We start from the raw sequence: 11,957 nt of genomic DNA, 5'->3' as shown, positions 1-11,957 counted from the left end.
ATAGGATGTTATGTTTTGTCTTATATGTAACTTGGGTATGAACACAGATCTCCTCACATTGAAGAAAGCTTTCATGCTGTGGTCTGTAGTCTGTGGCTGGCTCTCTCTCTCTCTCTCTCTCTCTCTCTCAAAATAGATAAAATAAAATGAAATGAAACACAAGAGTATAGTGGTTGGCATAAAAAAGATGAAGGGAATTGACAGACTGAGAATTGAGCCAACAATACAGTGATGTTGAGTGAGACTAGAACATTAGCAGTGTGACAGAATCATTGAAAATCTTATCTGGGGACTCCTCTTTTCATTACTGTCTCATGTTATTTTAAAGATAAATCTTGGGAGTTGTGGGTATCATCTGTTTTGAAAAGTTAAGTCATTAACTACAGTGAATATCACACACACACACACACACACACACACACACACACGGACACACACCCCAATCATTCCTAGATTCCCAGTGGGAGCTGAGAAGCTTGACTGGTCCCTATGCCTTTACTTCCCCCAAACTTGAAGATTTGTGGCAGTTCCTTCTTTCTTGTTTAACTTGTGTCAGATAGAGAACAAAATTGAACAACAGCTTGAGGCAAACGTCATTTCCACTCCTGAAGAAATCACTGCCATTTAGTAGACAACACTCCTTTCCAAGTGCTACAATGTGCACCCCTCAATTTTTCCTTCAAAAGTCAGTTCAAAACTGCACAAATCACAGCTGTGATTATGCTCTTGCCCCCCCCCCCATGAACACCAAGGCAGTGCTTTGGTTGTGGGACTGTACAAGTTTAGTTGGCAATCAACAACACAACTTTCTCAGATTTTCTCTTTACTTTTAGACGGAGTGCAGAGAGAGAAAAAGACCACAACATGGGAGTTTCCTTCAGTGTAGTGAGGGTTCAGCTTGCACACAGCAAAGCAGTATACCACCCAAGTGAGCTCTTTTGCTAGTCTCCTTCCTTTTTATTTTTTTGTATTTTTTGCTTTCTCAGCATTTCTTACAGAAATATCATAATACATATTATTGAGGATTGGATTCTTTAAAAAAATATTTTATTTATTTATTAATGAGAAAGATAGGAGGAAAGAGAAAGAACTAGACATCACTCTGGTCCATGTGCTGCCAGGGATTGAACTCAGGATCTCATGCTTGAGAGTCCAATGCTTTATCCACTGCGCCACCACCCGGACCACTGATAATTGAATTCTGAGTCTTGAAAGATAGTATTTTCTTTTTTTTAAATATTTATTTATTTATTCCCTTTTGTTGCCCTTGTTGTTTTATTGTTGTAGTTATTATTATTGTTATTGATGTCATCATTGTTGGATAGGACAGAGAGAAATGGAGAGAGGACAGGAAGACAGAGAGGAGGAGAGAAAGAGAGACACCTGCAGACCTGCTTCACCGCCTGTGAAGTGACTCCCCTGCAGGTGGAAAGCCAGGGGCTCGAACCGGGATCCTTATGCTGGTCCTTGTGCTTTACACCATGTGCTCTTAACCCACTGTGCTACCACTGGACTCCCGAAAGATAGTATTTCTATCTGAACATTGTATATACACAATAAAGAAAGGGCAATCAATCAACTAGCTAGTAAGAGAATCTGGACTAAGCCTAGGTCTGCTAATTAGTAATTTTTTTTTTTTTAATTATCACCAGAGTTGTCATTGGGGCTTGGTACCTGTGTAATGAATCCACTGCTACTGCTGTGGTCATTTTTTCTCTTCTTTTTTTGATAGAGAAATTGAGAGAGAAGGGGAAATAAGGAGGAAGGAAGACACCTGAAGATTCCTTCATGTTGGTGAAGTTTGTCCCTTGCAGTTGAGTGTTCAGACTTGAACCTGGGTCCTTACACATGGTAGTGTATGCACTCTACCAGGTACCCCAATGCATAAACCCCTAGTTAGCAACTCAGCTCTGTACAGAGGAGTCTTTTTGACTGTGAAATGACAATAGAAATTGTGGAGCAGTATAAATGAATTTTATACCCAGAGAAGGGTGCAATTACAGTTATATAACTGAAATTCTATATATCATAAGTCACTGATAAGTCAGTTAAAGCATACAATAAATTACATGGTGGAAAAAAAACCCTTCACATTTACTTACAAATGCCAGAATCATAGTCACAGGAAACAAGGTAAGTTCTATGGCCACCATCAACTTGTATTTCTAGATAGTTTCAATCAATCAAATATAATCTAGCAGAGGAATAGCTTTCTTTCTTTCTTTCTTTCTTTCTTTTTCTTATCTTTCTTTTATTTATTTATTTATTTATTTATTTATTTATTTATTTTTGCCTCCAAGGTTATTGCTGGGGCTCAGTGCCTGCACTACGAATCCACTGCTCCTGGAGGCTTTTTTTCCCTTCCTTCTTATTGCCCTTGTTATCATTATTGTTGTTGTTGGATAGGACAGAGAGAAATTGAGAGAGGAGGTAAAGACAGAGAAGGAGAGAGAAAGATAAGACACCTGCAGACCTGCCTGGCTAGTTTCGCCAGAGAAAGAGAGATGAGGAACTTATGGTGGCGTGGTAACACAATTCTTTATTTATGTGGACGCTCCAAGTCAGGTGTGAGCACAGCAGGTTTATGCCATGTGGAGCTAGCAAAATGGCCGCCTCCTGCTATGCACACCAGCCCCTCTCCAGGTTGGGACGTGGAAGAGAAAGAGAGCAAAAGTGGAATAGCAGCAGGCTTTATAGGGTAAAAACTGGGAGTGGCAAGTCGGAAACGGAAATGGCTAGGAAAGGGGGTAGAGAGAGGCAAAAGGCATGCTGGGAAGATGGAAGCATCCTTAGCAACTGTTGAGATGGTTTTAACTGAATTAGCAATACCCTGAGGGGATAACGTGGTGGGGATCTTTCAGGCAAAACAATGATTATGTAAATATACCATAGTGTCAGCAATGGAGCATGGAGCAGAGTGGGGGGGGGGGGCTGGCTTTAAGGCCAAACACAGACCTGCTTCACCACCCATGAAGCCACCCTTCTGTAGGAGGGAGCTGGGTGCTCATACTGGGTGCTCATTTTCAAATAATATTGATACAGAAAGTTGAGAATTAAACTCATAAATGGTTAGAGTATGACTGAAGCAAAGGTCTAATTCATGTAAATGCCTGGAGGTGGGAGGGGTTAAAAGCATTAAAAAAAAAAAAGCTCAAGTCATGGATTGGGGAGACAGCATAATGGTTCTGCAAAGGAGTTGAATGCCTAAAGCTCTGAGGTTTCAGGTTCAAGCCCATGCACCAACACAAGCCAAAGCTGAGTACTGGGTTAAGCATGCATAGTATAAAGTGCAAGGACAGGCACAAGGATCCCAGGTGAAGCAGGTCTGCAAGTGTCTATCTTTCTCTCTCCCTCGCTACCTTCCCCTTCTCTCTCAATTTCTCTCTGTCTTATCCAGTGGGGCAATGGGGGGGGGGGGGTGGCCACCAGGAGCAGTGGATTCATAGTGCTGGCACAAAGCTCAGCGATAACACTGGAGGCAAAAAATAAGATTATAAATAAACTGAGGGCTGGGTGGTGGTGCACCTAATAAAGCATAAATGTTAATAGTGCACAAAGAATCAAGATCAAGTCCCCATTCCCCAAGTCTCTGTAGGGGAGAAAACTTCACTAATGGTGGAACAGTGCTGCAGATGTCTCTCTTTCTCTCTCCTTCATCTCTCCATATCTGTCAATTTATCTCTGTCTCTAGCCGTTCAAGTAGGAAACCCATTACAAATAAAATGTTTAAAAATTAATTTAAAAGAAAAAGCTAAAGTAAAAATTAAGAATCCTCTTAAAACAATGATGCAGCAAAACATAGGAGACAACAGTTGTAATGTGTGACCTTTTTCCATAGTAAGCGACATTGTTCTGGTCACATGGTATGGATAGAAGAAGAAAGCTGTGGAGCTGTGAGGTCAGAGACATGAGAAAGAAGCCCAGAGATCTCAGTCACAGATCACGGGCATATTAATTTGTGTATATTGACTTGGAGACATACACAGCCGAGCACTCAAAGAACTAGTGCTTGAAAAATGAAGAGAGGTCAGAACTGAAGCTTTAGAAATCCCATTCTGAATTCCTGACTGAGCAGTTATGGCATGACAAGAGTCTCTGCTATACAATCAAATCCCAGTGAGTGAGCTCTGAACTAAATCTGGGATTTGGTTTAAAATAAGAAGAAAAAAAAATGCTGGAAAAGACATTATTTAGTGTCTCTCTCAGACATCACAACACTGAGTTTTTGTTTTGTTTTGTTTTTTAAGCTGCTTATCTGACAAAGGGTAAGTGACCTACCTGAGTATATACATGTGACACAGCAGATGGGATGGTGGGACTAAGTGTGGGGGTGACTGGGGACTGGGGGAGGGCAGAGGGTGGGGCCATTGTGAACAGGGATTACCTAGTTTGTCACACCTCTCTTTTGCTTAGAACTCCTCTAGTGGGAGTCCGGTGGTAGCTCAGCAGGTTAAGCGCAGGTGGTGCAAAGTGCAAGGATCCCGGTTTGAACCCCCGGCTCCCCACCTGCAGGGGAGTCACTTCACAGGTGGTGAAGCAGGTCTGCAGGTGTCTATCTTTCTCTCTCCCTCTCTGTCTCCCCTCCTCTCTCAATTTCTCTCTGTCCTATCCAACAATGACATCAATAACAACAATAATAGATACAATAATAAAACAACAAGGGCAACAAAATGGAAATGTAATAAATATTTTTTAAAAAGTAAAAAAAAAAAAATTCTAGTTTTTTAAAATAACTTAACGGTTCCCTCCCTCCATCCCTTCTTCTCTTCCTCCCTCCCTCTCTCCCTTTCTCCTTTTTATTTTCACTATTATACCTAGATAAAGAATTTACAGTGGCTATTTTTTTCTCTTCTCCCCTTTCTTTTATTTGATAGGACAAGGAGAAACTGGTCTCTACCAGTTGAACTATTTTCCTTTACTTTAGCACTTAAAAAGAGAACAGGGGATGCATTGGATCGACCTTCCCGGGGTGCATCCCGTGAGTATCCATTCATTGGGGAAACTGACGATCCTTCCTAGCCGACTGAATCCACATGGATTCCAGTCACTTTCAAAGCCAGCAACAAGCAGCTCCTGACAGCTTTCAAGCTGTTGGTCCTGCTCTTCGAGTCCTCCAACTTAATGTTGAGGGGCCGTCCTTCGCCAAACGCGTTATCTTCGCCCACCCTGTTCAACGCTTGACATCTCGTCACCCAATCTGGTCCCCTATGCCTACACTGAACTTCTCTGTTCCAGTCTCTTGGAAACAGAGTTGGCAGAGTTGGCAGAACAAACACCTCATCACAGACCCCTGCAAGCGTCAACCCGGCTTTGACCTAGCACGTTACGATTGGGCCCTCCTCAATCGCTATCGAACAGGCCATGGCCTGTGCGCCGCTATGTTCCATCGCTGGGGAGCCAGAGACGACCCGAACTGCCCCTGCGGCTCCGGACAGACTATGACCCACATAGTCAACGACTGCCACCTCTCCAGATTCAAAGGAGGTCTCGAAACTTTACATCAGGCTCAACCTGACGCTGTTGACTGGCTACGGAAGAAGGGCAAACGCTAGAAGAAGAAGAAGAAGAAGAAGAAGAGAACATAGGTGAATAGTGGATATAACACTTGCCAGAATGATACTCTGGTTTCCACTCTCCTGCTCTGTCTTATAAGTAAAAATACCTTTAAGAGTAAAGAAATGAGGGGCCTGGTGGTAGTCACACACCTAGTTGTTACATTGTGCAAGGACCCAGGTTCAAACACCACCCCCACCCCCCGCTGTAGGTCTTTTTCTCTCTCTCTCTTTTCTTCTTCCTCTCCTCTTCCTCCCTCCTCCCTTTCCTCTTCCTCCTCCTCCTTCTTCTTCATCTTCCCCCACCCTCTTGATTTCTGGCTGTCTCTATCCAATAAATAAACATTAGAAACAAAAGAATAGAAAGTAATACATTTTTGTTGTTACTACGTCTTTTTATTTTTCCACCAGGGCTTGGTGCCTGCACTCCCAGAGACCATCTTTTCTTTCTTCTTCTTTTTTCTTGTATTTGCAAGGAAAGGGAGAACTTGAGAAATGAGGGACAGATAGAGATGGAGACAAACAGACACCTATAGTCATTGATTCACATCTTGTGAAGCTTCCCTTCTACAGATGGTAATCAGGGGCTTAAACCTGGGCTCTTGTGTAACCTGTGTGTTACTGGCCATGCTTGTGTTGTTTATAAATCAAAAACAACCAACCAAAAAAAAAAATCCCAGAGTAATAAAAGGTCATGTTTGTGTTTAGTACAATTCTTCTCCTTTCTGAACCAAGGCTTCAGAGGTAGGGTTGGCACACGTGTGCTAAGTCTCACTCAGATTTTTGGGTTGATTCATTTGTCAACATATCATCAGCTTGAAGAATGAGTCAGGAGCATCGTCGTTTCCACCATTCACAGAAACACACATGGCTATTTGATGTTCACTGGGAATGTAACCTGGCAGGTCCCACATCAGAAATCAGTCCATGGATTAGTACTCCTGAACCTGACTTCAGAGGCCGTTCTATAGAAGCTGAGGGAGAGGTTAAAAATTACCTACAGGAACTTGGGGGTAGTTGTTAGAAGATTAAGAGGATTGTACAGAGATGTTTAGTCAGAGCAGTTAGGGCTTTAATCGCCACCATAATCCCATTACATATATGAGAACCATGATGGCCTATCTGTCTAAGAAATCGTGGCTTCCCGTTTGGGGGCCTCTTCGTGTTGGGGAGTAAGTGAACCCGATAGTGACAATGACTGGATCTCATGGGATCCAGTAAATTCCAGCTATAGGACAGTCTTCCCTTAGTCCCTGTCCCAAGAAGGAATCTACGGGCTTGATTCAGAATGCTTTTCTTCTTTTTTTTTTTTTTTTTGATTTTTTAAAATTATATTTATTTTTTATTTACTGGATAGAGACAGCCCGAAATTGAGAGGGAAGAGGGTGGTAGAGAAGGAGAGAGACACCTGCAACACGGCTTCACCTCTTGCAAAGCATTCCCCCCTGCAGGTGGGGACTTGGGTCTCGAACCTGCATCCTCGTGCACTATAACATGTGTGCTCAAACCAGGTGTGCCACCACCCGGTCCCCCAGGATGCCTTTCTTATCTACATGAATACTGTCTTAGTAAACTTCTGAGAAGAGGCAGGTCTGAGTATTATCCCTAGACGTTTCTACCAAAGCCATGTTCTCCTGGGCCTCAATTTGAAAGCTGGGTAAAGATTCTTTCTCATGGTAACCTGAGTGATCCCTCCCTCTCAATCTGAAATTCAGAGACTGGGATATAGCTCGCCTGGTAGAGTGTATACCTTCCCTGGGGTAAGTTTCTGGGTTTTCCATTTTAGTATCATGGACAGCATCAGGGAGCTCCATGGACAATGAAGCAGTTTTGTAGCATCTCTCCTGCTCTTTATTTTTTTAAAAAGATTTTAAAAGTATCTTTATTTATTTGAGAGAGACAGCCAGAAATCAACAGGGAGGGGGTGATAGAGAGAGAGAGAGAGACAGAGAGAGACCTGCAGCTCTACTTCACCACTCGTAAAGCTTTCCCCTTGAAGGTGGGGATCAGGGGCTTGAACCTGGGTTCTTGTACATTGTAATACATGCGCTCAGCCAGGTGCACCACCACTCGACCAAGGGAAGGTTTCGAAAGAACGAAAATTTGGCCCAGGGAAGCTGTTCAGTAGAGGCAATACATATGCCTTAGACTCTTGAGTTTATTACTCAGTGCTGTAAGACAAACAACAGCACTACCAACAAACTAAAGACTAGAATTTAGAAAGTGACACTCAGGGGCTGGGTGGTGGGCACCTGATTGAGCGAACCCAATGCCATGCACAAGGACCTGGGTTCAAGCCCCTGTTCTTCAGTTGCAGTGAAGCAGATCTGTAGGTGTCTGTCTTTTCCCCTCTCTATTTCTCCCACCCCTCTTAATTTCTCTCAGTCCTTGCAAATAAAAGTAGAAAGGAAGAAAAAATGGCCACCAGAAGCTGTGGATTCTTAGTGCCAGTACTGAGCTCCAGTAATAACCCTGGGGGCAAACAAAAAAAGGCTAAGGAAGCACACAAAACAGGAAATAAGCAGAACAATAGGACAAGGAATTCTCCCATTAGTCAAACCCCCAGGCCTGACAAATCTGCTTCTATCATAAACATGGTCTTGCATAACAGCTCTAAAAAAAAAAAAAGACAAGAAGGGTTATTAACAAGGGCTCAGCATTGTCTTCCTTATCAAGGTCACTTCACAGAGCTGAACATGACTGGTCAAGGAGCAAAGCAATGGGAAAAAAAAAAAACCTAAATCCTGGGCAGGCGTAAATAGCATAATGGTTATGCAAAGAGATTCTCATGCAGGACCTCCCCCAACACTTCATCTGCACTATTCCAGCCTTTAGGTCCATGATTGATCAACAGTTTGTTTGGCTTTGTATGTTAACTCTCTTTTCAGCCACTAGATTTCATGATACCAACCAGACTTCCCCCGACAGAAGACCCCATCAATGTGGCCTGGGCTCTGCTTCCCCTGAGTCCCACCCTACAAGGGAAAGAGGCAGGCTGGGAGTATGGATCCACCAGCCAACGCCCATGTTCAGTGGGGAAGCAATTACAGAAGCCAGACCTTCCACCTTCTGCATCCCACAATGACCTTGAGTCCATACTCCCAGAGAGTTAAAGAATAGGAAAGCTATCAGGGGAGGGGATGGGATACAGAGATCTAGTGGCGGGAATTGTGTGGAGTTGTACCCTTCTTATCTATCATATAGTTTTGTCAATGTTTCGTTTTTATAAATAAAATAAAATAAAATATTCTCATGCATGTGGCTCCAAAGCCTCAGGTTCAGTCTTCCTGCACCAATATGAGCCAAAGTTGTCTTGTTGCAGAAACAAGACAACAACAACCCCCCCCAAAAAAAAAAAAAACTAAGTCCTGCTTATTGGTGAAGAGATTCAAGACAACTACTGGATGGCTTTATCATTTATGAATTATAGAGATTTGAAACACAAAAACTATCAAAAATGAGAGGAGTCGCCAAACTATCTGTAAGACTTTTTATTTTTTGCCACCAAGGTTATTGAGAGAGGGTATATATATATATATATATATATATATATAGAAAGATAGACATCTGCAGACCCATTTCAGAAGCATTCCCCTGAAGGTGGAGAGTGGGGCCTTGAACCTGGGTCCTTGAGCATGGTGGCATGTACGCTTAACTGGGCACACCACCACCCAGTCCCCTCGGTAAGACTTTATGAGAAGTATGGAGGTTACTGGGGACGGAGGAGTAAAAAGGAATTTTGATGACGAGTATAGTGTGCAACGATACCTCTGTAAGCTTATAGTATTGTAAATCATTATTAAAATCAGTAATAAAAATAAAAAGAAGTCTTCTTGGTAGATGTGAAAGAATGGTTTGACCCAAATAAAGGCTGTCTTCATGGCACTAACTCTTCTTGTCTCAGCAAGGTCTACAGAGTGTCTCTTAGCAGAAACTTCAGTATGCATTGTTCACAAGTTTATCAATATAAAATGACTTGTGTTATCCCTTCTATTCCAGTGACTCATCATTAATAACAATTAATTAATTAATATCATTAATTAATATTACCATTCCTTTGATCAGTCTGCAGGAGCTCCAGGCATTGGTGAGCTAATGCATGTTACCTGCCCACTTCCATTCCAAGGAGACCCAAGCCCCTTGCCCCTAGTAGCTGAGGGACATGAGGGAGGAAGAAACCAATATGGCGCTACCAGTGTCTTTGAGGAAGCTTGACCTGGCTATTCCAGAACACAGCCTGGATGAAGTTGGGGGTACCTAGCAACTGGAATTCGGGCTCAAAGGGCACAAAGGAACATGAAGGCATTTCTTCAAGTTTTTTCATAGCTCTTAGAAGTGAGATGGCTCATTTCAAACATAAAAGAGACTGGGGGGGGGCATATAAGTGCTTGCAGTAACATCCAGAATGTTTCAGCTCTGAGGGCACATTGGCCTTAGTGGACCTCTGACTGCTACTTATTTACTTCCTCAAATCAATCAGAACACATTTAATTTGTTTGACTATCATTTTGTAGTATATATATGTGTGTGCTTGTGTGTATGTGTATGTATGTGTGGGGTTGGAGGGGGGCCCCAAATATTGAGAGCAGCTGTTGGCCCAAGGCCAATTGTTCCTTGTTTCTTGTGGATATTTCCACCTGTGTCCATCCTGTGATAACTATAAAAAGGTGGGAAGAGAAGTGATCAAGGTCGCAGACTCTCCCTTTGCTTGGAAGGGAGAGTGTCGGCGGCCGAAGTATGTATGTATAAAATATTACTGTATGGTTAGAGGACGTCTTTTAGGGAAGCCATAGAGGGGAAAAAACCTCCAAATACTTGATTGAAGTCATTTGACCACCTAACACCAACCTACCTACCTACTTACAATATTTCTAGCTTTTTTTTTTTTTAACTGAGGACACAGTTTTGTAAGCTTGTAGTTATTCCAGGAGTTCCCTGTCAAGCTTACTCAAGAAAAGTATTTGCACTTTATCACCAAAGTACCATCACCCTCCAGTGCAGACTTCATGCCTGTGATTTCACCATTCCTATGCTTACTTATTCAGTCAGATGGAGAGATAGAGAACATGAGAGAAGGAGAGAGATCAGGGCATCAGAGTTTCTCCTAGGTCATGACACTCTGATGTGGTGCTTAGGCTTGAACCTGGTTGTATACAAGAAAAGGTACTCGGTACTCTGTGAGGTATCTTTCAGTTCCTGCAGATTAAATTTTGTTTCCATTAATTTTTATTTTTATTGCCACCAAGGTTATCACTAGGGTTTCATGCCTGCATGTGGAACCCACTGATCCCAGTGGCTATCCCTCTAACCTTTTTTATTTAATAGGACAGAGAGAAATAGAGATGGGAGGTGAGAGAGAGAGAGAGAGCGAGAGAGAGATAAGACAGAGAGAAATGGAGAGAGGAAGACGGGGAGAGAAAGATAGATGCCTGTAGACCTGCTTCACCGCTTGTGAAGTGACTCCCCTGCAGGTGGGGAGCAGGGGCTCAAACCAGGAACCTTGCATTGGTTTTTGTTTGCACTTTGCACCACGTGCGCTTAACCCGCTGCACTACCGCCTGCCTCACGGAAATGAAGATTTTAAACTTGTGTCCTTGTGTATGGTGACATGTGTGTTCAATTGTGTGTGCTGCCACCTGGGCCACACTTTTCTTTTCTTAATGATGACTGACTGCATCCTGATATCTTTCAGAAAGAACCTCACGGGGAACTCCTGCCCTAACGTTGACTGCTCACTATTCACTATTAAGTTAAGGCATTTGGGTACAACTCGGATGTTTCAGCCTGGCCAGGATCTTCTGAAGGTCTGAGGGATGAGATGCAGTCCCAGGCGGCCACCTGTCCACTGGCTCTATTTGGAACATGAAGGAAGTTTCCTGAACCTGTCTGTCACCACAGCTCCTAACTGCTGTCTCAGGAGCAAATAGTACCTCCTGTCAGAATTACCACCTCCACCCCTGACCTCCCCCCACCGGTTCTGGTTCTTCACATCTGAACCAGGTTGGTTCTCTCCCCCTCCCCCACCTGCTCCCACTCCCCCAAGCTTGAGAATGAGGTACCACACCAGGTGAAGAGGGACATGGAACACTTTTTAATGTCAAGTCAGAGACAACCCCTCCCTCCCCTCACCCCCAATCCCACATTCCCTCATCACATCCAGGACCCCTCCTCGAGGCTGTTCTGGTTCCTGGACTTTGAAGGAGGGGAGAAAAAAAAAAAGAAAAAAAAAAGAAAAAGTTACCTAGAAACTGCATTTTTCTTCCCTTTCATACACACACACGTGAAGGTGGGAAATTAAATAAAAGCAACCAAGAGGATTCGATTCTCAAGTGGTCCCCAAGGCATCGGAGATTCCCATTGTGGGCGAGAGCAAGTGGGTCACAGGCGGCTGAGTGGGTGCCGTGG

Source organism: Erinaceus europaeus, chromosome 20 (genome assembly GCF_950295315.1).
Source record: "Erinaceus europaeus chromosome 20, mEriEur2.1, whole genome shotgun sequence".
Taxonomy (NCBI): Eukaryota; Metazoa; Chordata; class Mammalia; order Eulipotyphla; family Erinaceidae; genus Erinaceus; species Erinaceus europaeus.
The sequence above is the reverse complement of the archived record's forward strand: the minus strand, read 5'-3'. Positions refer to the sequence as shown.